We start from the raw sequence: 27,658 nt of genomic DNA, 5'->3' as shown, positions 1-27,658 counted from the left end.
TTTTTCATAGAATATTTTTTTTTATCACAGAACATTCAGAAAATACAATAGAATATCAAATGACAAGAATGTCATCCTTGCCCAGGCTGGGAGGCTCAGGGGGTTGGAGCATTGTCCCACACACCAAAGGTGGCAGGTCTGATCCGCTGTCAGGGCACGTACTTAGGTGGCAGGTTCGATCCCAGGTCAGGCATGTATAGGAGGCAACCAATGGATGTTTCTCTCTCAGATCAACAAATATATCCTTGAGTGAGGATTTTAAAAAATCACCCTTAATCCACCAGTTTGAGAAACCAAACCCTTGGCATTCTGGCATACTTCTATATTTTTAAAATATTTATGCGAGGTGATGTACTCACAACTTCCTCACTTGCCTGTTTCGCTTACACCATGAGCAATTTTCCATGTTGTTATATATTATTCAAAAACATGTTCTCATGACTGCAGAATATCACATTCTACAGTTGTTCTTTAAGGCATTTTAAAAAGCGGCCAACTTTGCCCTGGCTGGTTGGAGCATCATCCTGTAACCAAAACGTTGAGGGTTTGATTCCTGGTTAGGGCACGTAAAGGAGGCAACCAATGGATGCTTCTTTCTCACATTGATGTTTCTCTTCCTCCCTTCCTCTCTCCCTTCTTCTCTTTCTAAAGGCAATTGAAAAAAAATGTCCTCTGATGAGTATTAAAAAAAAGGTGCCATCCTAGAACACAGCAGTGTAGTGTAGTCACACCTGTTTTCAAAACAATTCCTGGTACATCTTATGCCGAAATAAAGCATTATTGTAATGAGGTGCAGCCAGGGGCTCCCCCTCCCCACAAGTCTGCCTGGGGGGTGGGACACGTGGAGCAGGGCCGTTGAGAGTTATTTTGCACATCAATAATGGCAGACTAGTCTTCCAGCCTGAGTGGAGCTGGAGAGGTATGCAAGACTTTAACCTGTCATGTAGCTGGGCGGCAGCTCCCCTTACCATGCCTACTCCACAGCTTGGAGATGCTTCACTCCAAGCCACAGAGGAACCACCTGCCCAGACTAACCATGGCAGCCAAGAAAGGCAGAAAAATACAGGAGTGCTGGCAGGTGTAGCCAATTGTGGGAGGAGTTGAAAATGGGGTTATGGAGGAAATTCCAAGCTGGGATTTAAACTAAAGGTGGGCCACCACGTGGGAAGAGAGACAATATGGGGAACATGGCAGCAATGAGGGGGGGCAACAGAGGACAATGCAAGACCATGTGTGAAGACAAGGGGTGAAAGGACTCTCACTGGTGGGCCATGAGGAGTTAGTTGCCAAGCGGTTTTGGATTAAGAACTGGAAATTGCAGAGACACAGCTGATGGTGCTGGGGACTGCGGAGACCTGCCCAGCCCAGCATGGGTTACTGGAAGGGACCAGCAGTCTAGTCGATCTGGGGACTTCTGTTTCTTTTCCTGAGATACGGCACCCCTGACTGGCCCATTTGGGCAAAGTGAGGAAGGCAGGACTGTGCGTGTGTTTGTGGGTGTTTTAAAGGGACTTGGAAATTTAATGGTAGAATTCCACCATTACCCTAAATTTGTATAACTTTTGAATTAATAGTTCCTTTCCTTTTCACCAAACTGTGGCAATGAAAGCCATAGATCATAACACGGCAGTGGGAAAAGATCATAACACGGCCGGGGGAGGGGGGTACTGTTTTGGTAACAGTATCTGGGTCCCCCCCGCAAAACAGTTCTTTTCTGTAACATTATCAAGTTGGATCCCGAAGATAAGCACATTTTAAGAAATGTTAAAGTGGAATATAAAACACTAGCACAGGCGGCAATTTAGGCAAATAGAAGCAGAACGTGGTATTATCTGTCAACAAACAACTTAGAGAGCTTTTCCGTAAAATTAAGTAATGATATGATGTGTTATCCACCACATTTGTAGCAGCATAATTATAATAATGAGACATATTTAATATAATGAGACTCTATATTTTAAAAATGTTAAGTCATGCCAAGCATGCTATTTGGTGTTGCTCAGCTATTAAGCCATTTTATATTTTTCATTTCAATTTGATGAGGCCCAGGGAGCAAAGTGAGGAGAAATGTTTGTTGAATGATAAACATATTGAAATGGAAAAATGAGAGCTTCTCCTGCATCCTCCAGATCAGTTAACAACAGACTTGCAAGTTTATAACTTCAGTTATAGTCCACCATCCCTTTCCAATGAACACAGATTTATGGTATTTGAAGGCATAATAAAAAGAGCATGCTTAATATTTTATTTTCATTCCTGTCATTTCAGCTATCAAAACATTGCAATAAATGTTACACTTGGAAATTTACCTGAAAAAAAAAAACTCCTCCAAATCGTTATGGTACCAATGCACATAAGGATGATAAATGCGAAGAACAGAACATGGAAATAACACTGAAGAAATTGCTCATTGGGAGAAAAAGCAGAGTCAGGTTGATTAAGTGGCACTGTACTTTGATAGAAAGGGCCCAGTCCCGAGAAAGTCTCTGACCACATATTCTTCCAGGAAAGGTCTTTCCTCTCTAGAACAGAGTTTCTCAATGTTGGGATCAGTAAGTTATTTCAGAAGGAAAACCACCACATACTGACTGCAAAATCTTGGCTGTAGAAGAACCTGAATTCTAATTCCAACAGCTCCTCCAGTGACTTTCTGAATGGTTTTAAACCAGTTTCTGAACTTCTCCAAGCCCAGGTTTTCTTGTCTGAGGAATGGGGATCATGATTTTACCTACATCAGAGTGTTGCTGTGAGGTTTCAATGAGAGAGTATGTGTAAAGCACGTAATGAGTAAGGTCTCAATAAGTATTTATGTTATTGTTACTTGCCATGTAGTACCCAAGGTGCTTTCTAGTTGTACTATCTGTTCATGAAAAGCTATTATCACCTATTAACTTTGTGGTGAGGACAACAATTGCCTCCTCAAAATCCATTTCTTCCTTCTTTCACATCATCAGAACCACAGTTTTATTTAGGACAGCAATGTATCCAGATAAAACACTATATTTCCCAGCTTCCCACTGGTGCTGAGATTGGTCACTAAGATTCATGCAGAAAACATTGGCTGGAGCTTCAAGGAAAGCTGGTTATGCCTTGGAGGTATGCCTTGGAAGGTTGACAAGATGACCGAAACTCACAGCAGCTCTTTTGGAACTCTATGGAGAAGTTACGCAACATAGAATCCCAGTGAGCTCAGCCTTGAAATTCTGGAGTCACTGAAGTAATGCCAACAACTTTCTACCTCCAAATTCTTGAGAGATGTAAGCCTTTATATGTTAAGGTTATCATGGTTTTGAGTTTGTTGTTATCATATGTTGCCAAACCAAATTATATTTCATATATACCACACCACATTAAAACCCTTGAAAGATAATGACAACTTCATCGTTTCAGGTATTGTTATAATGCTGTCTCATTGTGTGCCTTGGGTAAGCTTGTTTTTGAAACAAACGAAAAGCTGACTGAGAATCTAGCTCACAGTGTTGTGATGGAGATGGAATGAAAAGAAAGAAGGCACAGAAATGGACGGGCCTGATAACATTCCCTGAGTGTGTCATGATTGGTCTAGAGTGGCTGGCACTACAGGGCTATCACAAAGAAGAGCAAGCCAGAGAAAACCTTGTCTTGCCCTTGGAGTTAAAACCAGGGACAATCATTTTTATAGCTTATCAATTGACATTCTGTATTATTATTATTTTCCTAAATTCATAGTCTGATGAATTCATTACTCAGGAGCATTTCGGCTCAAAAGTGACTGAGAAGGCAAGGCATACAAGAAAGTCAGTAAACCTCATGAAACTAGAAGCACAAAATATGTGGCCTTCCACTCAAAGAGAGAGGGCTGGGCAACCATCTATAAGCTTCTGAGGTGGGGTTTCTGCAAGAGAAGGGAAATCATACACTTGTATCCTGCATCTTAGTTCTGAACTAATGACATCATTGTGCAATGGGCAGGTAAGATGTACATTCAGAAACATGCAGCTGTGCCGGGTCCTCAGAGCCTGACTCATCCTTTCCTGATTCTCCTTTTATTTGCAGCCGATACAACCAATGCACCACAACACAGAGTAGGCTTGAACTTATTAGCTCTGTGTGAATTTCTTCAGTGGCAGAAACATCTACAGCCTGAAACAAATGGATGATCCATGTGACGAATGGGTGATCCTGAAACTGGCGGATGGACATCATTGCCAACAGTCCTGAGTGAAGTCACCATTCACATGCCGAGGAGAGTTTTTTTATTGGCTTAGCCTGTGTTAGCATCACACTATTTTTAATTAAGCTCTAAAAGAGCAATAACATGTCAAAGACGGCTCTCAGGAAACGTTTATCTCATCTTGAGTTTATTCTCATTGGTTTAGGATGGAGGCTAATCTCAAAATTGTTGGCAGTATCCTGAGACATCTTATTGTGCAGCCACAGTGTCCAAAATGATGTGCAAAACACATTAAAGATAAGATTACTGCTTTCCCAGCATTCTTCCCTGCTTATCCAAACTATGACCTAATTTGAGAGGAGGAAAACATTTTTGTACGGCAGCCATTTATGGGTGTTACACACGTATAGTGTAGAATCGGTAACCACATTCTAAAACTATAAATTGTTTTACGACATTAAAAAACAAGCAAACTCAATGTTATGCTATATATAAGAGACACACCTAAAACCAACAGATTATGGTACCTCCATACAATGGAGTCTTCTGCAGATGGAAAAAAAGAATATACCTATAGAGTGACATGGAGTGCTCAGTAAGATATATTTTAGTAAAAAAAAATATGGGTCCGGCTGTGTTATAGTATGCCACCTTTTGAGAGTGCACTTGTATGCACGTATGTACATATGTATGTGCATGTGTGTATGTTGACAAAGATTCTTTGTTTGACCAAACTTTACTCAGGCTTGCCTGAGCCCTCTCCTCAATAGGACTCTTCTTTGTAGAGTCCAGTTTCTGCTGCAGTTTAGAAGAATTCCCCACAGTGATAACTAGCTGATGAATTCGCAAAAGTAGCAGTCTCTTCTCCATCCACTCAAGAAACCCAAGCAGTTTCCTTGGGACTATGCTCCTAGGTCCCATTTCAAGGCCCTAGCCCCTTGGTGGGATTATTCACCCTTCCCTGAGGAAGAGAACTTCTTTAGGATGACACCTCAGGAAATCGTAAAAGAGAAGTACATGGGCCACCTAACAGCTGCAGACTCAGAAAGCACTGGATGGAAAAAGCTGGATGTTTAATCCACTTTGATGGACACTGGAAACACCAGGATGGCTGCTTGGTGGCTCCTATGTCTGTCTCTCAAGTCATTGGGTATGGTTTGCCCAGCACGGAAAGCATGAATTGAGGGATGTATTAGACAAATGGAAGTTTGGACCCTTCCCACGAAGGATGGGGGGCTCTTGCTGAGCTGACTTAATACCAGGTTTTTAAGGAGGTGGGCCGATGGGCCTGGGCTCAGGTTTAGGAGCCTGACAAAAGTGGTCGGAGACGCTTTGTCCGTAACCGCATTTGTTTCAAATCATTAAAAGCACACAATATAATCAAGTGAGGACAATATAAGGGAAGGCAAATTCTCCTCTACTCTCTTTGGACCTACAGCTGGGCCTAATATTTAAACTGATATCATCCTGACAGATTCACAGGGGAAAAGGATAAAATTTTAGTATATGTTTACAGGACATGGGAGTTTCACAACAGAAGGAAGGTTCAAAGAAGTGACCAGAGCAGGAAGCTATTAAATCCTCAAAGTCACAAGAAATTTGTGAAAAACTGGCAAGGCACAGGGATTTGGGCTAAGCATAGTAAATGATGAAGTAACGAGGAAGATAAGGGTTAGATTAGCGAGGTTTGTTTGGACAGATTTTGTGGCTCCAAATTTCTCGTTTCTGGTGATAAGAATGTCTTTCCCCCTCCTGGCACGGGAGGGCACTTTTCACATGGGAGATTTATCTTTCACTTTCAGAGCAAAGAAGGGTCAGAGTGTCCTTCTGGTACCAGCTGTTTCTTAAATGCCTTTAATTCAAAGTCATCAACATGTGAAAGTGGCGTATTTTGGGGTGGCATATTCTGGTTTCCTTCAAGAACAATACTTAAAAATTGAAAACAAATGGAAGCTAACGAACCTAACGATGTATGAAGTTGGTGGCATGCCCATACAAAGAAAAAGTACTTCAAAAGACTACAATATTTTGCCTGCACATCCCCGTGAGATATAATTTAGGGAAAAAGAACTGCAGAGAAGTTTGAAATTGCAGTTGATAGAGATATTGGCACAGCATTACCTATGGAATATTCTTGCTTAAAATAAATTGAACCAAACCTAATGAAGTCTCTAGAGCTATCATTTTTACAGGAAATGCAGAGGATGGAGGAAAAGTTAGATGACATGATGAGAAAGCAATCAGCCACATCCAAAATGTGGAACATTCAAAGAGAACTGATTCTCCAACAAACCCATGGTGTGGGAAGAAAGGGTTAAAGAGAGGTATTACAATATAAAAGTGGCCCGGCTAGGTAGTTCAGTTTGTTAGAGTGTCACCTGTCCTGTCCCTGACATGCCCAGGTTGCAGGTTAGATCCCCGGTCAGGTAGTGGACAAGAATCTGTGTCAGGTAGTGGACAAGAATCTGTGAGTGAATGTGTGAATGGTTGGAGCAACAAAATGATGTTTCTCTCTCGCTCTCAAAAGCAATTTTAAAAATGAATAAAATAAAAGGTATTTAAAAGACATCACAACCTAGTCAATGTGTGGACCGTACTTGAATTCACATACATTTTATAGAAAAATCAGATACATTTTAATATGCATTGGGTAGCAGATGAGACAAGTACAGGAATTATTCACCTTATCAGGTATGACCATGGAAAGGTGTTATGTTAATAAATTATTATTAGCTAGCAACTCATCCTGAAATATTTATGGACTCAATCATAGGCTATCTGGGTTTTTAAAATATATTAGTGTCTTAATGCTAAACAAAAGGATTTGAAGAAGAGTACGGCCTTAGACAGACATGCTTCAGAGGTGACTAGTGGGGCAGAATGGGAAGGCCTTCTTTGGGTTAAGCCAGTGATTTTCAACCTTTTCCACCTTGTGGCACACACATACTACTAAAATTCTGCAGCACCCCCAAAATAGATTGTATATTTCGCTGATCTGATGGAAAAACAGATATAGTTTTGATTCATTCATGCCTGACAACTATTGTTGCACTGCCTGTTGTCATTCTTTTATGCAGTGCCTATAGCCGAGGCACTGCGTGTTTTAAACATTCTTGTGGCGCACCAGTTGCAAATCACTGGTTTCAGCAAAAGGAAGTCATTGGCAACTTTAGGAAAAGCCAGACCAAATGATTTGGTGTTTCATTAGAGAAGGAGCGGCTTGCCAGTGGAGGCAGTGAGATTTTACTTTTAAAGGGCTGGAGAAATACTAATAGAAATAATAATAGTAATTGTAATAGTAACACAAGCCTTTCACAGAGGGGTGTAATAGTAATTAGAGGGGTTTGAGAAAGGTTGGTTTGTTGACTTTTTTCTTTTTTTAAATGTGAAGCTATTCTACAGGGAGGAAAAGAAGATTCCTCCTTCTTTTACTTTTTTCCCCCCACAATTCAGTCCATGCTCTCTCTTTTTCTCTGCCAAAGAGACAGGCAATATTCCAGAAAGTGTGTGCTCCTTCCCTGAGGCCCCGTAGTGAGTAAGCTTGGAGCAAAGCTTCCAGCCATGGGATAATGAGAACAAGAAATAAACCCTTATTGTTTTAAGCCACTGACATTTTGGAGCTGTTTGTTATTATAGTATACTTTAGCCCATCCGATTTGGGGAAACTTTTAAAAAAAATAATGTATGTATTTATTTACTATCTTCCCCATGACCCCACTGCCTCCCCTTCAGCCACTATCAGCTTGTTCTTTGTATCTATGGGTCTGTTTCTGTTGTTGTTTTTATTTTATTTATTTTTTGTTGTTGTTTTTAGATTTCACATATATGTGAAATCTATTGGTCTTTCTCTATCTGACTTATTTCACTTAACATAATATTCTCTACACCCATTCATGTTGTTGCAAATGGCAAGATTTTATTCTTTTTTAATTGCTGAGTAATATTCCATTGTGTGTGTGCATTGTCAATGTAAGAAACATTTACCTCTGTAGAGAATTGTTACGAGTTTATTTGAGCCAAACTGACAATTGCTCAATGGATTGAGAAAATGCTCCAGAGAGTGGTCGTTTTGTGCCTTATTTTATACATTACAACCAAGGGAGGAGGTTAAGGGGGTGATTTGAAATCCATGGGTGATAGATCAGGGAGGTAGATAGATTAAGAAAGCTAAATGGGGGAGATCTCTGGGACTGGATAAAAAGCCAACCAAACAGACACATACTTTGTTTACATTTGCGGATACAAGGTAGTTAACAGTTAACGATTAACATGGTAACAATAACAATGAGGGGTTTTGGGGTCTCTGCTCTGGTGCAGTGAGAAAGGGGTCTGGAAAAAAGGAAACTCCCCTGACATGCAAAAAAAGACAACAGACAGGCTCATTTAGGGTAAAGAATGCCCTTTGTCAGGGGAGATACTGGCCTAGGTTGTGACTACTCACCGTGACTCAGTTTTAGTTAGAAAGTTGTAATTTCAGACCATCCTCAGTGGTTACCTTAGGTCTTCAGAGTTTGCAAGGTTACCATGCAGGCCTCCCCTGAGTTTGTCAGGTTTGGTATGTCACCCCTTTATAAACAAAAGATACGTGATAAAGAAGACGTCTTCTTTATCTGTCCATCTAGGTCCATATCTTGGCTATTGTAAGTAATGCTGCAATTAACATAGGGGTGCATATATCTTTTTGCATTTATGCTTTTTTTAAAAAAAAGATTTTATTTATTTATTTTTAGAGAGGGAAGGGAGGGAGAAAGAGAGAGAAACATCAATGTGCGGTTGCTGGGGACCATGGCCTGCAACCCAGGCATGTGCCCTGACTGGGGATCGAACCTGCAATGCTTTGGTTTGCAGCCTGAGCTCAATCCACTGAGCTACGCCAGCCAGAGCTGCATTTATGCTTTTGATTCCTTTGGATAAATACTCAGAAGGAACTGCTGGGTCATATGGCAGCTCTATTTTTAATTTTGGGGGGCACCTCCACACCGTCATCCACAGTGGCTGCACCTATTTACAGTCCCCTCAACAGTGCAGCAGCTCTCCTTTCACTCCACCTTGCCAGTCCTTGTCATTTGTTGATTTTTCATGACAGCCAAGGGATACTTTTTAATATAATAAAATATAAAACATGTTTAATGGATTCCAATAGTAGCTTCCACTCAGTAAGACATTGGTGATGACACCTTCCCAGTGGGACTAAGGGGGACACTTACGTCCCCCAGTGAGACTTCTATATCTGTGTCCCATAGTTCTCTGTATCTCCCGAGGCAGGGAGAGTTGCAAGTAATGGTTGGCTTTTGTTTGCTAACTCCAGGAACAGCTGCACGTGTTTGTTGAGTACCTGCGCCTCTGCTCTTCTGTGTTTTCAGAGAAGGGTTCTGCCTATCTTTTCACAGGAATAGAGGCAATTGCAGGACGAGACATGCAACCTTTAGGAAGTGTGTAGAGAACTTGGTAAGCATTCAAAGAACATGATTAATTAAAGTAAAAGGGCTGGAAAATTTGATTCAGTCCACGCCTGAAGACTCTGAGAACCAAGCATGATGGAATATCAGGAAACTCCTCCCCATCTTCAGGCAATTTCTAGAATGTGTTACCTGCCTCAATCTTGATGCCATCACTGAAGCACTGCAGTGGTAACTTAGCAACCCTCCTGGGCTTTTTTTTTTTTTTTTTTTTTTTTTGTCTTTTTTGTCTGTGGAGCCCCGCTGAGCAGGAATGTGATTAATTTGCCCATAGCATAAAATCCCAGCTAATGCTTCAGAGGACCAGGCTTTGTCTTAGAAATATTTTCCAGTGGATAGAAAAACAGCTCTTTCTGGCTCACTGCAGGGTCTGTGTCTAAGAGTGCTGATGGAACTGCTGATATAGCGGTTTCTTTCAGCCAGGCAGCATTAGCCAGCTGCTGGGCGGGCTGAGCCCATTTACCCTTCAGGCAGGTTTGCTAATGTCGCAGGGATCCCTCCTCAACATCCTGAATTGGGTCCACACAGGACTCAGGCTTCTGTAGTGTGGTCTGGAAGGCTGATATGTGACGGGGGATTGGTCTTTTTGCATAAGGAGCCTCATGGAAAAGAAATCATCTTAAGGGAAGAAAAAAAAAATGAAGTCTTCCCTGATTTGGTTCAAAGACAGTGAGAGGGAAGTGGTGGGGTGGGGGCAGGGGATTCTGAGGACAGCATGGTGGGTGTCTGTCACTCAGACTGCCCTCCGTGTCTGCTGCCTGGGCTGAGCTCAGGGAGAGGGAGAAGAAAGGGAGCTGTAATATACATCAAGTGACGATGGAAATAGCTATTCCACTTAGCACCTGAAAAGAACCAGGAGACCTTACTCTGAACCCTCATCCCAGAGCACCCTGCTCTGGGATGCGGGGCATTCCCATGGTCACCTCTGACCCCTGTGCCCTTTGCACTCTGTGCCCCATGCCTGGCTGTGCCCCCTTCTCCACTGATCCAGATTTTGAACTTGGGAACTTTCTCATGATTCTTTTTCTTGCCATTTTGCAAAGATGCCCCCATGCAAGGTGTTTACATATGTGGCAGATTTGACTGGATGTTTAGAGCCCAGAAATTATATCACTTGGCATTTGGGCAGAAGATAATGGAGCATGCTGACACTCCTCGCAGCAAGGCCTTAAATGTTCACTGCCTAAGGGATTTCTCAGGCACCAGGGAGCCTTCTCAGGCCCAGGACATCAGCTTAAGGCACCACTGCCAACCCTCAACTGATGAGAGACTCAGAGATAGATAAGCCCCCCAGTTCTCCAGTCTGCAGTGGGCCAGCATGCGGCAGGTTCTTCACTTCCCAGGTCCCCAGCAGGACGGAGACAAACCTGCCCACACCTCAGTCCCCTCATTAACATATCCCTCCAGGGCTTCTCTCTCTTGCTTGGGTCTCACTTTACTCACCCAGACACTTCAGCTTCTGGGTAACACTTCCCAAACAAACTGCTCACACCCAAGCCCTTCTCAGGGGCTGCTTTTATGGACAATCTAAACCAAAACACCCAGTCTCTATTTCCTGCTTTGCCACCAATTTAAATTCTCTACCCTCTCTTCGTTCTTCAGGCCTTTCTTCTCATAGCTGGCATCTCATTCAGACCTGTGCTGAAACAACGGGCCACCTACTTTTTAATACGCAGCTTAGTAACATATAGGAGCTGCGTCTCTGACATGCCAGTCTTCTTTTTCCTGTTCCTCTGCCAGCAGCTGTGTTTACACACAGGCAGTCAAGACCCTTGGTCCACACAACCATCATTCTACTGTTTCTATGGATTTGGCTTTTCTTTTTCAAAAAACTTACATGGAAGTGAGGTCATACAGTATTTGCCATTTTCTGTCTGACTTACTTCACTTAGAGTAATGCCCTCAAGATCCACCCATGTTGTCACAAATGGCAGGATTTCTGGTTGAATTGTCTTTTACCTTTTTAAAAATCCATTTATCCATTCATGGACAGTTAGGCTGTTTCCATGTTTTGGCTATTATGAATAATGCTGTAATGAAAATACAGGTGCAGGAAACTTTTCAAGGTAATGGTTTCACATGCTTTATTTAGATATCCAGAAGTGGGGTTCTTGGATCATACAGTGGCTCTCTTTTGAATGTTTTAAGGAAACTCTATAGTGTTTTCTTTTTTTTAAAGATTTTATTTATTTATTTTTAGAGAGAATGGAAGGGAGAGAGAATGAGATGGAGAGAAACATCAGTGTGTGGTTGCCTCTTGCATGCCCCCAAATGGGGGACCTGGCCTGCAACCCAGGCATGTGCTCTGATTGGGAATCGAACCAGTGATCTTTTGGCTTGGAGGCCAGCCCTCAGTCCACTGAGCCACACCAGCCAGGGCTATACTGGTTTCCATAGTGGTTGTATCAATTTAGATTCTTACCAACAGTGTGCTCCTAGCACACTTCCCTTGTCCCCACATGCTCACCAATACTTATCTCTCGTCTTTTTGACAATAGCTATTCTCACAGGGGTGAGGTGATACCTGATGTGGTTTTACTTTGCATTTCCCTGATGATTAGTGATGTTGATAATCTTTTCATGCACCTGTTGGCCATTTGTGTCTTCTTTGCAAAAATGTCTATTGAAACCTCTTTCCATTTTTTACTTGGATTATGTGGGTTTTTTAAGAAAAGATTATTTATTTATTTATTTATTTATTTATTTCTAGAGAGAGGGGAAAGGAGGGAGAAAGAGAGAGAGAAACATCGATTGGTTGCCTCTCACACATCCCCACTGGGGACCTGGCCCACAACCCAGTCATGTGCCCTGACTGGGAATCGAACCAGCAACATTTCGGTCTGCCGGCCAGTGCTCAAACCACTGAGGTACACCAGCCAGGGCTGGTTTCAGGTTTTACATTAAAGTCTTTAATCCATTTTGACTTAAGTTTTACAAATGGTGTAAGATAGGGGTGCAATTTTATTCTTTTGCATGTGAACATCCAATTTTCCCAACACCATTTATTGAAAAGACTATCTTTTCCTCATTCAGTATTCTTGGCTTCCATAACCAATATTTGTCAATGGTCTATGCCTGGGTTTTTTCCAGGGCTTTTGAATCTGTTCCATTGGTCCGTGTATCTGTTTTCATGCCAGTACCATACCATTTCGATCACTACAGCTTTGTGGTACAGTTTGAAACCAGCTCTGTTTTTCTTTCTCAATATCGTTTTGGTTATTCTGGTTCTGTTGTGGTTTTATACAGATTTTAGCATTGTTTTTATATTATGTGAAAAATAACATTAGAATTTCGATAAGAATTTCATTGAACCTATACAGGACTTTGGGTTATGGGCATTTTAACAACATTGCCTCTTTTCATTCATGAACATGGCATGTCTTTCCACTTAGTTTTATCTTCATTTTTTCATTAATATCTCACTATTTTCAGTGTAGAGATCTTTTGCACCCTTGGTTAAATTTATTTGTTATTGTTTTTTTCTTTTTTGATTCTATGGTAAATGGGATTTTTTTCTTTATTATTCAGACATTTTGCTGTTGGGGTGTAGAAATGCAACTAACTTTAGTATAATGAGTTTGTATCTTGCAGTTTTACTTAGTTCTAACAGAGCTGTGGTGGCGCCTTTAGGGTTTTCTATATGTAAGACCATGTCATCTGCAAACAGAGTCAATTTTGTGTCTTCCTTTCTAATTTGGATTCTTTTCCCTTTTTTTTTCCCTTTTTGCCTGATCGCTCTGGCTAGGACTTCCAGTACTATGTTGAATAGGACAAAGCTTCTTTCTCCATTAGGCTCAGTTTTCTCCCAGGAGGCTCTTCATTTACTCATGGTTACATTTTTTTGGCAAGAACTGCCCCACGGTTTTCCAGATGTGCACAGGCATGTATGAATCAGACCAGAAATGCACTGATGAGTCTCAGAAGGTGGGTTCTGCTGTGTTAGTGAAGCGTCCAGCCTTCAGAATTGATGACAACCACTGGTCCTGAGCTTGACTCGAGTCATCCTTAAGTGGACCCTGGCCAGGTAGTTCAGTTGGTTAGAACACTGTCCCCATACGCCAAGGTTGTAGGTTCAATCTCTGGTCAGGGCACATACAAGAAGCCACCAATGAATGCATAAAAAACGTGGAACAATGATGTTTTTCTTTCTTTCTCTCCCTACCTCTCACTCTCTAAAATCAGTTAAGAAAATTAAAAGAAAAATCATCCTTAATGGAAGCACCCAAAGTAAGGCAGTTTCAAAGTCATTTACATCTGAATCTGGACTCCAACTCAACAGACTGTCTGTTCACAATTTCTTTGGGTTTTGCTCTGATTCTTATGATTTTTTTTCTTCTGCTTACTTTGGACTTAATTTGCACATTTTTCCCCAGTTTTCTAAGGTCGAAAGTTCAGATTGTTGATTTCCAATCTTTCCCTTTTTCTAACATATGTGCATTCAATAGTATAAATTTTCCACTAAGCATTGCTCTTACTGCATCCCTCACATTTTGGTAAGTTGTGTTTTCATTTCCACTCAGTTCAAAATATTTTTAAATTTCTCTTGAGATTTCTTCTTTGACCTATGTGTTATTTAGAAGTATGGTTTTCTTTCTTTCCCTCCCTCCTTTCCTTCTTTCTTTTTCCTTTCTCTCCTTTGCATCACTGTTTATTTTCCATCAACTGTCTTTCCATTTTCTGTTGAAGAATCTGTGGAAGACTAGCTTAAGATCACTCAGTGGTTATTCCCTCCCATTCAGTGGCGTGAGCAGTGGGAGCCTCAGACCAGTCTTCAGTGGCAGCTGAGCGCTCCCGTCTTCAGTAGGAAGCTGCTGAACAGACCCAGGGGGCACCTGGATGCCTTGAGATCAGTCTGCAACCTTGGGTTGAGAAGCAGTAAATTCAGGAGCTGGAGCAGTCCATCCACCCTGAAATTTTTCTTTGGCCACAGCTTTTAGCAGCGTTGTGGTTTTCTGTTTCAGTCTTCACAGGATCTCTGTGGGAGCAGAGATCAGGCATGACCTTCTGCACACATATGGTACCACGAATGTGCAGAACTCCCTGGACCAACGTCCACCACATCAGAGTCACTGAATGAGCTCCTTTGCTGTTGCACTTGATGGCAATGTCTACATAGTGCAGAGGAGTGTATTGTGACATAGGGCACTGGTAGGTGGGTTAACATAAGCTGCATCTGTGAAAGGCTTGTGTTCAGCCCTGGGGTCCATAAGCATCAGAAGTTATGACTTCCAGAAAGCTGCCTGGATCTGGTTAGCGAAGGTTTTAGTAGTCAAGTGGCAGCAGTAAAGTGGCTCCAAGGGCGGTAGTGAATTTCAGCACAGCCTGCTGGCCATTATTCCTGAAGGATAGGACATTGACCTCAGCCAGAATTACAATGGCGTGAACTGCTGGAAGAAGCTTCTCTCAGGTTATCTTCAGATTTATCGTGAAGATGCCACCACTTTTCCGTCTGTAGATGTGTGTTCCATTTGGAATTCAAGGTTGGTGCCACCTAAGTGGGTTCTTGTTGCAAGAAATTTGAGAACATCATCTGTGGACATCAAATGCTCCAGATACTGTGAATGTTTCCCTTCATCTTATGATGAGAATCCAGAACAATGCCACAGGGACACTTCTCTGGGTAGCACAGAAAAGCTAGAAGCATATTTGTTAAACTTCACACAGTTTGTAATTTTTCAGCTATGTTTCTGTTATTGATTTGTAGTTTAATTCTACTGCAATCTGAGAGCAGACATTGAATGATTTCTATTTTTAAAAAATGTGTTAGGGTGTTTTTTACAGCCCAGAATGTGTTCTCACTTGGTCATTGCTCTGTGCAAACTTCAGGAGAATGTGTGTGCTGCTGTGGTTGGATGAAGCAGTCAAGAGATGTCAGTTACATCCAGTTGATTGATGGTGTTGTTGAGTTCAATTATGTGTCTATTGATTTTCTGCCTGGTGGATCCGTTCATTTCTAATAGAGGGGTGTTGAAGTCTCCACTTATGATAGGGGATTCATCTATTTCTCCTTGCATTACTATTAGTTTTTGCTTCACATAGTCTGAAAGTCTGTTATTATGTGCATACATGTTAAGGGTTGTTAGATCTTCTTGGAGACTTGACCCCTAATGCCATCTTTATCCCTGATAAAATTTCTTACTTTGAATTCTGCTCTGTCTAAAATAAATACAGTTCCAACTGTTTTCTTTTGATTAGTGTTAGCTGGTATATTTTTCTTCATCCATTTACTTTTTATTCTGTTTTATGTTGAGGTATAATTGACACAGAACATCACATTAGTTTCAGGTGTACAATGTGATTTCATATTTGTATACATTACAGAATGATCACGACAATAAGTCTCATTATCAGCCAACACCACACATAGTAGTAACAAAGTTTGTTTCCTCATGATGATAATGTAATCTCTACTCTCTTAGCAATTTTAAAATGTGCAACACAGTGTTATTCACTATAGTTGTCATGCTGTATGCCATATCTTCATGACTTACTTGTTTTGTAACTGGAAGCTTGCACCTTTTGACTCCCTTCACCCACTTTGTCCCGTCTCTTTCACTAACCTACTATGGTAACCACTAATCTACTCTCTGTGTCTATGAGGGTTTTTTGTTTGTTTGTTTTATTTGGATTCCACATATTAGAGAAATCATATGGTTTTTATTCTCTGTCTGACTCATTTCACTTAGCATAATGCTCTCTAGATCCACCCATGTTGCCACAAATGTCAAAAAACTCCAATCTTTTTCATGACTGAGTAATATTCCATTGTGTGTGTGTGTGTGTCTGTGTGTGTGTGTGTGTGTGTGTGTGTCTGTGTCTGTGTATATATATATATATATACAACTTTTTTTTTTACCCTTTAACCTGTTGGTGGGAACTTAGGTTGTTTCCATATCTTGGCTATTGTAAGTGATGCTACAGTGAATATGGGGTGCATATTTCTTTCTGAGTCAGAGTTTTTGTTTTCTTTGAGTAAATATCTAGAAGTGGAATTGCTAAATCACATGGTAGCTCTATTTTTAAGTTTTTAAGCAACCTCCATACTGTTTTCCTTAATGGCAGCACAAATTTTCATTTCTAACAACTGTGCACAAGGGTACATTTTTCTCCACATTCTCAGAACCATTTGTTGTTTCTTGTCTTTTTGGTAATAGCCTTTCTAACAGGTGTGAGGTGATATCTCATTGTCGTTTGGGTTTGTCTTTCTCTGATTAGTGATGTCACAGATCTTTTCATGTATCGGTCATTTGTATGTCTTCTTTGGAAAAATGTTCATCCAGTCCTCTGCCTGTTGTTGTTTTTATTTTTTTTAAATAAAAAATATTTTATTTATTTTTAGACAGAGGGGAGGGGAGAGAAAAGGAGAAGGAGGGAAACATTAATGTGTGGTTGCCTGTCATGCATCCCCTGCTGGGCACCTGGCTTGAAACACAGGCTTGTGCCCTGACTGGGAACTGAACCAGCGACCCTTTGGTTCTCAGGCCAGCATTCAATCCACTGAGCCACACCAGCCAGGGCTAGTCCTCTGCCCATTTTTAAATTGGATTGTTTGTGGGTTTTTTTGTTATTGAGTTGTGTAAGTCATTCATATATTTTGGATATTAACTCCTTATTATATTATATGATTTGCAAATATTTTCTCCCGTTTAGTAGGTTGCCTTTTCATTTGTTGATTGTTTCCTTTGCTATGCAGAGGCTTTTTAGTTGGACATAGTCCCACTTGTTTATGTTTGCTTTTATTGTCCTTGCTTGTGGTGTCAAATCTAAAGAATCTCAGCCAAGACCAATGCCAAGGAGCTTACTACCTATATTTTCTTCTAGGAGTTTCTGGTCTTACATTCAAGTTATTAATCCATTATCAGCTATTTTGTGTATGGTGGAAGGGAGTGGTTTAGTTACTTTTTTTTTTTTTGCATGTGGCCATACAGTTTTTCCAATACCTTTTATTGAAGTGACTATCCTTTCCCTATTGTGTATACTTGGCTTCTTTGTGTAAATTAATCGACCACATAAGCATAGGTTTATTGCTGTTTTCTTTATTCTGTTCCATTGACATATGTCTGTTTGTGTGTCACTACCACTCTGATTTGATTACTATAGCTTTGTAATATAGTTTGAAATCAGGGATTGTGAAATCAGGGATGCTCCCAGCTTTGATTTTACTTCTCAAGATTGCTTTGGCTATAAGGATTATTGTGGTTCCATACAAATTTTAATATTATTTGCTCTATTTCTAAGGAAAAATGCCATTGGAATTTTGGTAGGAATTGTGTAGATTGCTTTGGTTGTTAAGAATATTAATTCTTTCAGTCCATGAGCATGGTATGTACTTCTATTTACTTGTGTATTCTTCAGTTTCTTTCATCAGTATCTTAAGAGTTTTCAGTGTATAGAGTTTTTTTTTACTTCCTTTGTTGAATTTATTCCTAGGTATTTTATTTTTATTGGTGCTTTCTTAATTTCTCTTTCAGATAGTTTATTATTAGTGTATAGAAATGCAACAGATTTCTGTATATTGATTTTGTAGCCTGAAACTTTGCTGAATTAATTTATTAATTCTAACAGTTTTTGGTAAAGTCTTTAGGGTTTGCTATATGTAATATCATGTCATCTGCAAATAGTGACAGTTTCACTTCTTTCCAATTTGGAAGCTATTTCATCCATTCACTTGTAATCTATATCTGTCCTTTAAATTTTATTTTTTTTATTTTTAAAGATTTCATTTATTTATTTTTTAGAGAGGGAGAGGGGGGAGAAAGAGAGGGAGAGAAACATCAATGTGTGGTTGTCTCTCACATGTCCCCTACTGGGGACCTGGCCCATGACCTAAGCATGTGCCCCTACTGGGAATCAAACCAGCAACCCTTTGGTTCACAGGCTGGCACTCAACCCACTGAGCCACACCAGCTGGGCCTATATCTGTCCTTTCATATAAGGTGAGTTTCCTGAGCTTCTGGATTGGTGAACACATGGGGGTTTGGGGAGTGTGGTACGCCTAGTGAAAGCGTGAGACCTCCTTGCTCTTCCCCCATACCTAGCCCTACGCAACAATTCCATCTGGCTGTTCTTGAGTTATATCCTTTCATAATTAACTGGTGATCTAGCTGGCTATCAGAAAGACGTGGAACAAGAAGATGCAGCAGAAACAGTCAAAACTAGGGACAATGAGTCGTTTGTTGTCCTGACAAGATTATAAGACTGCAGTTACTCTTTCTGCATCTCTATTATCAGTAATATTGATCTTGACATTGATGATTCCCTTAACCTCTTGGTGAAATCTGCAAACTTAATTTGTTTGGCTTAACCCAGTAACAGTGGTGAATAGAATGTAGTGTAACTAGAGACCGAGGATCCTGAGATGAGCTATAAAAACTTGAGACTATACGTGGTGCATTTACAGAAGTTGTGGGGTGGGGGGAAGTAATACTACTTATCCATCAGGTTTTCCTTTGGGTTTTGTAAACGAAGGGGACAGTTCTTGGTCTAATAAAATGATGCAGGTTACATGTAATAAATTTTTAAAAAGATTTTATTCATTTATTTTTTAGAGAGAGGGGAGGGGAAGGAGAAAGAGAGGGAGAGAAACATTAATGTGTGGTTGCCTCTTGCACGACCCCCCGGTGGGGACCAAGCCCACAACCCAGGCATGTGCCCTGACTGGGAATCGAACCAGCAAACAAAATGAGCGCTCAACCCTTGAGCCACACCAGCCAGGGCCTCTTGGGCTGACTATTCAAATCAACAAACCAGCAGGAGATATAAAAAAAATACTCAAGTTGTGTTGTTCCACTATAAGTACACAAAAATTTTCTCAAAAATTATCGTATGATTGCATAGTGGAATAGCAAAATTTGACAATATGCTATATTATGTGTATCCCTCGAGTAAGTTATTAGGGTAGAAAATAAGCCATTCACATTAATGCAAGTACATAGAAAGTGAGTCCAAATTAATGTAAGTGCCATTATTTTTCATCAAAAACAAGTTTATGCAGGTGCAAATACAGCAAATGTGCATTTTCAGTAACAAAAGATAGTTGAAAGTCTGAAACTGCAGACAATGACATGCTGTCAAAGATGCTCACTTGAGTAATAAAAGATGCTCACTTAGTAATAAAATTACTATGGCATGGAGCTTTTCCATGTCCCTGCATCCTGCCGACCAGATGCTGATTGAGGTCCAAGGTTTTCTTCTAATTGTAAATAATTTTAAGGATAATGAAAACTTGTTGTGTAAATAATTATGTGTACATATAGTCTGTGGATTTAAGTGGGTCAAATATAAGAAATAAATGTTGGCTCCAGAACTAGCAACATGGCAAAAACATTATGCATGTACCAGGCACAAGGCTGGAAAACTCTTGTTAAGGGTGTTGTTTTGCTGGTGCTCTGCACTGCCTGCACCCGGTGCTCCTGCCTCTGCAGGCCCATGGCCAGAAGGTACTCAAGAGTGGTGATGTGCCCTGGCTAGTGTGGTTCAGTCGCTTGGAATCTAAGGATTGAGAGTTCAATTCCTGGTCAAGGCACATGCCCAGGATGCAAGTTCGATCCCCTGTTGGGGCGCATATGGAAGGCAATGGATTGGTGTTTCTCTTTTGTATCAATGTTTTTCTTTCCTTCCCTTCCTCTTTCTCTAAAAGCAATGAAAAAAATGTCCTTGGGTGAGAATAAAAAAAAAAGAGTGGTCTCTAAGTGGAACTTCATGCCCACTTGAATGGATCCATTAGTTCAAATATCATAAAGAAATTAATAGCTAAGAAATCAGGTCTTAAAATCCACGATCGGATGACTATAATTTATAAGGGAAAGAAAAGAACCTTAGAAGAATGTCTCCAGATGTTTCAGATTATTCATCAGCTTACTACTAGCCCTTATGATATTCTAATGCTCACAAAAGATGTCATTAAAGAATTTGCAGATGAGCTATAAATTCTGGACCTAAGGGACACAGCCTGATGAGAAAATGCTGCAGAAATGACTAAAAAGACTTATGTGGAATGTGTACATGAGGGTATAAAACAGTCTAAACAAGAAAACTTAGAGACCGATGTTATGTATTTGATATCAATTGACAGAAGAAGGGTCCTTTCAGTGGCCAAGGAGACTTAAACTTTCTGAAGAATTTTTCCTTTCTACTGAAGATACAATTCTTGGCCTTAACCTCAGTGGAGACCCTATAGTAGGACAAGCCAAAGATTTATTTGAAGCTCTTTTAGAAGCAAAACAGACAAACAAACAACCCAATAGTTCTGAAGATGGCATTGTATCTTCCAGAGAATTCCCAAACTCCTGGATCTGCTTTCTGACAGAACCAGGCATGGGTCATTTCTCAGCTCCTTTGAGGGAGGGTCCCTGGATTTGGTGGACTTTGTGAGGAAATACAAGATTCCGCTGGAACTCCGTTTGATCTCACATCTTCAAAGTCAGACAGCTCTGTCTTCTCACCAGCACCATTTCAGATTCCCACAGCACTGCTCATCCTTCTGCAATCTGGATCAATGATAAGGGTGTTTTTTGCAGTGTACCTTTCCCAAGAGCACCAGCTGGCAGCTGAAAACTTTAGTTTGGCCCTGGCTGGTGTGGATTAGTGGGTTGAGCGTTGGCCTGAAATCTGAAAGGTTGCCGGTTTGATTCCCGGTCAGGGCACATGCCTGGGCTCCGGGCCAGGTCCCTTGGGACATTGGTGTTTCTCTCCTTCTCTTTCTCCCACCCTTACTCTCTCTAAAAAATAAATAAAGTCTAAAAAAATTTACTTTGACCCAGTCTCGGGGATGGGATCTGTCTTATAAATCCATCATCTACACTTTTGCTTCTGATAGCACCAGATCTGACTTGAGGAGGAAGCGGAATCATCAGAAGTTCAAAGTGTTTCACTTTTAAAGCTGTAATGAGGTGAATTACTTTTGAGTATGTGTTGCAACCGAGATCCTTCTGCCATACCCCTCTTAGTAAACCATCCACCGGTCCCTTTGAAGCATGGCAGCCAAGTAGCACAGGCTCCATCACCAACACCTCACTCATGGTGGTTGCTCAGTAAATATGTCTTAAATTGAAAAAAAAAAAGGCCTGCACCCTCATATTCTTTCTTTCTCTCAGCCACTACTCTTCCCAAAGCCGAAACCAAAGCAAAGGCTTTGAAGGCAAAGAAAGTAATGCTGAAAGGTGTCTACAGCCAGAAGGAGGAGGAGGAGGAGGAGGAGGTGGAAGAGGAGAAAGGAGAGGGAGAGGGGAGAGGAGGGGAAGAAGATCCACATGTCACTCATCTTCCAGGTGGCCAAAGACCCTACTGCTCTGAAGGCAGCCTAAGTATCCTGGGAGGAATACCCCCAGGAGAAACAAGCTTGAGCACTATGCCATCATCCAGCTCCCCCTGACTATCAAGGCAGCCACGAAGAAGATAGAAGACAATAATAATAATACACTTGTGTTCATTATGGATGCCCAGGCCAACGAGCACCAGATCAAACAGGCTGTGAAGAAGCTCTATGACATTGATGTGGCCAAGGCCAACACTCTGATCAGGCCTAATGGGGAGAAGGAGGCACATGCTCCACTGGCTCCCGACTAGGATGCTTTGGAGGTTGCCAGCAAAATTGGGATCATCTAAACTGAGTCTAGCTGGCTAATTCTAAATATAAAAATTTTACACTGTAATAAAAAAGAAAACAATTTTGATTTTTAAAAACAGTTCCTTGCATCACATACCACTTATAAAATCTTACCAACTGTTAAAATAAAGGGGACCTCTTGGATAATATGATTTTTTTTAAAACTGTGGAAGCCCGGCTTCAGTGCAGGGGTTTAGCTAATCTAACCAGCCACACAGTGCTTGAGAGGTGATTCTCATTTGCTCTTTTGAGGAGTTGAGTTGAAACTAAGTGATCCTAGACAGTTGTTGGAAAATGAGGTGAAAGTTTTCTACCTGATGATATCTTATAGAAGTTCTAACAAATATGAGAATGTGCCAGAGTTCACATTACATCTGAGAAGGTGCCTGAAGGGATAGTTATTGCAAAGCCATATACCAACAAGAGCCTGGAGAAACTACAGTTTTACAGGTAGTGTTCATATGAGATCAAAAGGTAGTTTTTTTCTTCTAAACCTGTTTATTATAGTTGCATCTTTCACAACAAGCAAAATAAGCAATATTGAGCTCAAACTCAGGTTAATCCCTGTAGAATCAGAGGAGAGATGAAAGTTTCTGTTCTGAACATCCTAAAGCATTGGTTTCAGAGCTGCAGCATAATTATTGATGTTGGCTATTAATTCTTTTGAGGAGAATTATGTCCAAGACATCCCTAAACAAATAAGTGATTTAAAAATTACCTTGGTTGCATAGATTATTACAGTGAATTACTACAGGTGATGACTGCGGAAGCCTGTGAATAATAGCAACCAGGCAGCCTTCTCTGAACCCCTCCATGGGTGTGGGAGAGGCTAGACTTGGAACACAGAGGGATGTGAACTGTTTAGTGCATGAAATATGTGCTTTCCCAAGGATGGTGTGGCTTGTAGGAGCAAAATGCACATCTGAAAAAAAGTGCAGTGAGAATTTTTAAAGAATGGGCATTAATTTTTCCTTTAAACAATTTTCTTCATTTTCCATGGTATTTTATGGTAGACTTAGCAAAAAACTAAGAATTAAGTTATTGCTGACACTCATTTAAAAAATCCCAATAAAATGTAATGTTAATAATTGGAAAATTCATATTAACTATTATTTCCCACATAGCTGACAGAAATTTACACTTAAAATGTCTGATATTGTATTCTTACAGGAATCAGAGATATGGATGGTTTTTCTCAACATGCACAGAATATGTATTTTATGTCATAAACCTATTAAATAAATCGGGTTTTAAATGTTTATGTACTTATGTATGCCATACTTCTTACGTTTAGAAAGCAAAACAGCATTACTTTTCATCTGCAGTGCTGAGTGAGGTTTTCCTGGGTGGGATAGCAACCTCACAGTCTTAAATCACGGGAGAGACTGTAATTTTGAATAATGTCAGTTGAACTATAGATAAAAAAAACACCCCTCATAATTAATCATTTCCTGAAAGTGAATGTTTTGCCTAACCAGATGAAGGTACCGTGGACCTCGTGTCAAACCATTAAACATGTTGTACACAGCCTGTGTGTATACCACATATAGTGGCACAGTGGATATCACGTGGAAAGCACAGCCACATTAGAGTTCTGTGTACTGTTCTTATAATATTAGATCTTGTTTTTTTAAAGATTTCATTTATTTTTGGAGAGAGGGAGAGGGAGGGAGAAAAAAGGGTGAGAAACGTTAGTGTGTAAGAGAAACATCCAGCGGTTGCCTCTCACATGTCCCCAGCTGGGGACCTGGCCCCCAACCCAGGCATGTGCCCTGACTGGGAATTGATCAGGTTGGTTCTCAGGCTGGCTCAGTCTACTGAGCCACAGAAGCCAGGGCTCACATTAGATCTTTTAAATAAAGAATTTTCTTTTTCTTGGCTTTAAACATTTTTTTAAAAGTGAGCTTCTTGTAGACAATATACAATTAGGTCTTGTTTCAATCCTCTCTGGCAATATCTTTTAATCGTGTCTTTTAGACCATTGATATTCAAAGTGATTATTGATGTAGTGGATTAATGTCTACCACAGATGTTACTGTTCTATTTGTTGTCACTGTTATTTGTTCTTATTTTTGTCTTCCACACTTTTCTTTCCTTTTGTGATTTTAATTAAGTTTTTATATGCTTCCATTTCCTTCTTTTCTTGTATAGGATATCAGCTATACATTTTATATTTTAAATTTTATTTAATTATTTGGTTAATTATTTTTAGACTTCTCTGGTGAAAATTTATTGATTATATTAGTCCTTTTGTAGAACCAAGTTTTGGTTCTGGGATGTTATATGTACATTCAGATATAGGCGAGGAAACCCACCAGCTATCAAATTCACAATAGATACCAGTTGACTAAGCTGGGAAGGAAGGGGGGAGAGTTAAAATTATTTTATGTAATTATTTTAGTAATTCAATAATTTTATTTTATTAAAATTTACTAATTTTATTTTATGTAAATTAGTTTATGTAACAAAATTATGTAAAATATACATTTTATAATAAGGATGTCAAAGAATCACATGAATTTTTCATTCAGGCAGGTGATTATTTAAATACCTCTGACTGGGTTTTTAGAATATTGATACATTCAAAAAGTATTTAGAATATATTATTCACCATATATATATATACAGACAGACATTTCTATTTTCAGTGAGACCTCTGAAGACGGGCTATAGCTTTCCTTGCTAACTCAAGTCAATTTTAACATCTAATTTAATATCTTAAAATTTTTTTAATGCCTGCTCTAGACTTTGAAATACACATTTACAACGAATCCAAGTCTACGTTCCAATAACTCCCTACAATTTTGGGTAGCATGAGAACCTTATATTAACAAAATAATCCTCATTGCCCCTTCTACCCCTTGTATCATTGTTATTCATTTCACTCACACATGTGCACACACAGCATTTACACATACACGCATACATGCACACGATATATATGCATGAGCATACATAATTTAATTGTTGATATTAACATTTTAAACGAACCGTTCAATAAAAAAATAAGAAAAATTAAAGTTTTAATTTTACCTTCACTTACTCATTTGATGCTCTTCTTTTCTCTGCGTTGATCGGAGTTTCTGACGTTATTATTCTTTTTTCTCTGTAAAGAATATCTTTTCACAGTTCTCACAGGCAGATCCGGTGGCAATGAAGTCGCCCATTTATTTTTTTGAGAGTGTACTTCTCCACGAATGCGATGCCATATACACCACCGGGTTGGGGCACCGATTGTGACAGCAGCAAGGTCTGATCCGACGAGGAGGGAGCTGCCCACTACCGCAATTATCCAAGACCCTTGAGGGACAGTCCCGCCCTTCTGCGGAAGCAATTTAGCTCAAACAAGCTGGGAGAGGAATGGGACAGTGGGTTATCAGGTGCTCATGGGAGCACATAACTTGGAGAAAATGCTGACTACCGCTAGGGGGCGAGTCGCAGACTCTTGATATTCTGCCCTACACACCACGCGTGGCAATATTTGCAGCGCCTACCGCAGGCCTTGACGCAGGTTGGTGAGCAACACTATGTGGCGCTACAAGCAGCTCCCTACATGGTGGCTCCGGGAAGACTCAACTTTAAGAACTCCCCAGTTTTAGGCTGGAGAATAATGGCAACCCCCGAAACAAACAAACAAACAAACAAACAAACAAACAAACCACAATGCGGTAGGCATGAAGCAGCACTGCACCACACTTTGCAGGTGCCATATCGCAGCATCGGATCACGGCATTCTTTAGTGACATATTACTGGTTTGGCCAAAAAGTCCGTTTCGTTTTTTTCCCATAAAACAAAAGATACGTTTTTCATTTTCACCAATAATTTTACTGATTCGGATATTTTGAGTGTGTCGGCTATCTCCTGCAATTGGCTTCATGCGGGTAGAGGCCAGGGGCGCTGCTAAACATCTTCCAATGTATAAGACAGCCCTACAGCAAAGAGTTATTTGGCCAAAATGTCAATAGTCCCAAGAAACTTCACAAACCACTTTTGGCACATTTGATCAGTCACAGCACCTTTTTCACACACTGCACAAGTCTTTTTGTGCGTTTCAGTTGCATTTTTACCTCTCGTGAAAAAATAAAGCATAATACGCCAAAAATGTTGTGTATTTGCTCCCATCTTTAATATTTAAATGGCTGTACAAAAACTCACCAATTTTGATAAGTTTTTAAAAATGCACACCGATAATGACAGCTGTCACAATGCAATCAATCTAACAAGAGTGTTTCTGATGAAGTTAAAGACAACTAAGCACTACTAGAACCATTGTACAGAAAAAAAAATCAATGAACCTTTCAGTCAATTCAGTATTAGGCTGCTGAAATTCTCCTAGACTCATCTCTGCACTTTCTTATAAAATCCAGTTTTAGCAAGAACTCTGCTAAGTAGTTTCACCAGAACCGCACACCTAACCACCATGGTGTAACTTGACACTGAACCAGGTGTACCCTGGCACCAACACCACAGTGCACTCCGAAGTTGTACCTCAGATGGACCTTGGCACTGTACCACAGAAGCACCTCAGCACCGAACAGCAGACACACCTAGTAACCTTACAACATCGTACCTTAACCGGTACAGCGAATGCACCTCGGCACCAACCACGGACGAACCTCAGCACTTACTTCCAGGTCTTCCAGTCGTACACTTTTGTGAAGATTCTTGGCTTCATTACGCTTTTTAGTCAGACTCGCTCCTTCTCCTTCTCCTAGGTTCATCTGTGCACTTCCTTGAAAAATCAGTTTCATCAAATCAGCCCCCACACATGCCGCCGTCCATGTCCAATCACCCTGCATACCTGCATGACCCACATTCTTCACCATCCCTCAAGGGATATTTAATCCCCTGTTGCATCTTCAGAAAGACAGGTGCTGGGTTCGTGTAGCCAGAAACCACTCTATTCCCGGTGCGCACTACATGCACAGCATCCTACATAGCACTGTTCTTTGGCTTCCCCTAGTGGTACCAGAGGCAGTACTGCAGCGCGTACCTCGGTACTGTACCCGCGGGTGAACCTTACGGCGGACAGCGGACGTCTGTCCGCACTGACTTCCAGGTCTTACTGCAACATACTTTTGTGACAAATATTTTTTGTTGCATTACATTTTTCAGTCAGGCTCGTTCCCTGACATTCTCCAAGGCTCATCTGTGCACTTCCTTTTTGCAAGCATGCGTTTCGTGATACAGTCTTTCCTATAAGCCAGCCTATGGTCGCAGCTGGGGTCGTCTGATCTGGCCATTAAGAACCAAAAGTGCCGAGCCACCTGTGCGACCGCCATTCCTAAAGGTGACACCCTCAGTGAGAAATAACAGGAAGCTAACACAGGTGACTATGCGAGTCACTCGGCTTTTATTAACGTAGATTTGGCCAGCTTTATTAATGCAGATTCCAAATCCATACTAACTTAATGACAATTATAATCACTCAGATGCAA

The 27,658-nt window shown here is 40.6% G+C and overlaps 1 protein-coding gene and 1 pseudogene across 1 annotated transcript in view; one reads left to right on the top strand and one right to left on the bottom strand.

Annotated features, from left to right (window-relative positions):
* LOC114494777 overlaps nt 1-21,277 on the top strand; it is a 69,256-nt pseudogene extending 47,979 nt beyond the window's left edge.
* The window catches only part of GPR1 (G protein-coupled receptor 1), a 76,652-nt gene extending 50,999 nt beyond the window's left edge, over nt 1-25,653 (bottom strand). The window contains exon 1 of the mRNA XM_036022985.1: nt 25,253-25,653. The gene's annotated coding sequence lies outside the window, so the exon portion shown is untranslated. The remainder of the gene's footprint in view (nt 1-25,252) is intronic.
* Nucleotides 25,654-27,658: the final 2,005 nt, after the last annotated feature.

The sequence above is a fragment of the Phyllostomus discolor genome, chromosome 4 (assembly GCF_004126475.2).
Source record: "Phyllostomus discolor isolate MPI-MPIP mPhyDis1 chromosome 4, mPhyDis1.pri.v3, whole genome shotgun sequence".
Classification (NCBI taxonomy): domain Eukaryota; kingdom Metazoa; phylum Chordata; class Mammalia; order Chiroptera; family Phyllostomidae; genus Phyllostomus; species Phyllostomus discolor.
This window is presented reverse-complemented; position numbering and strand designations above follow the sequence as displayed.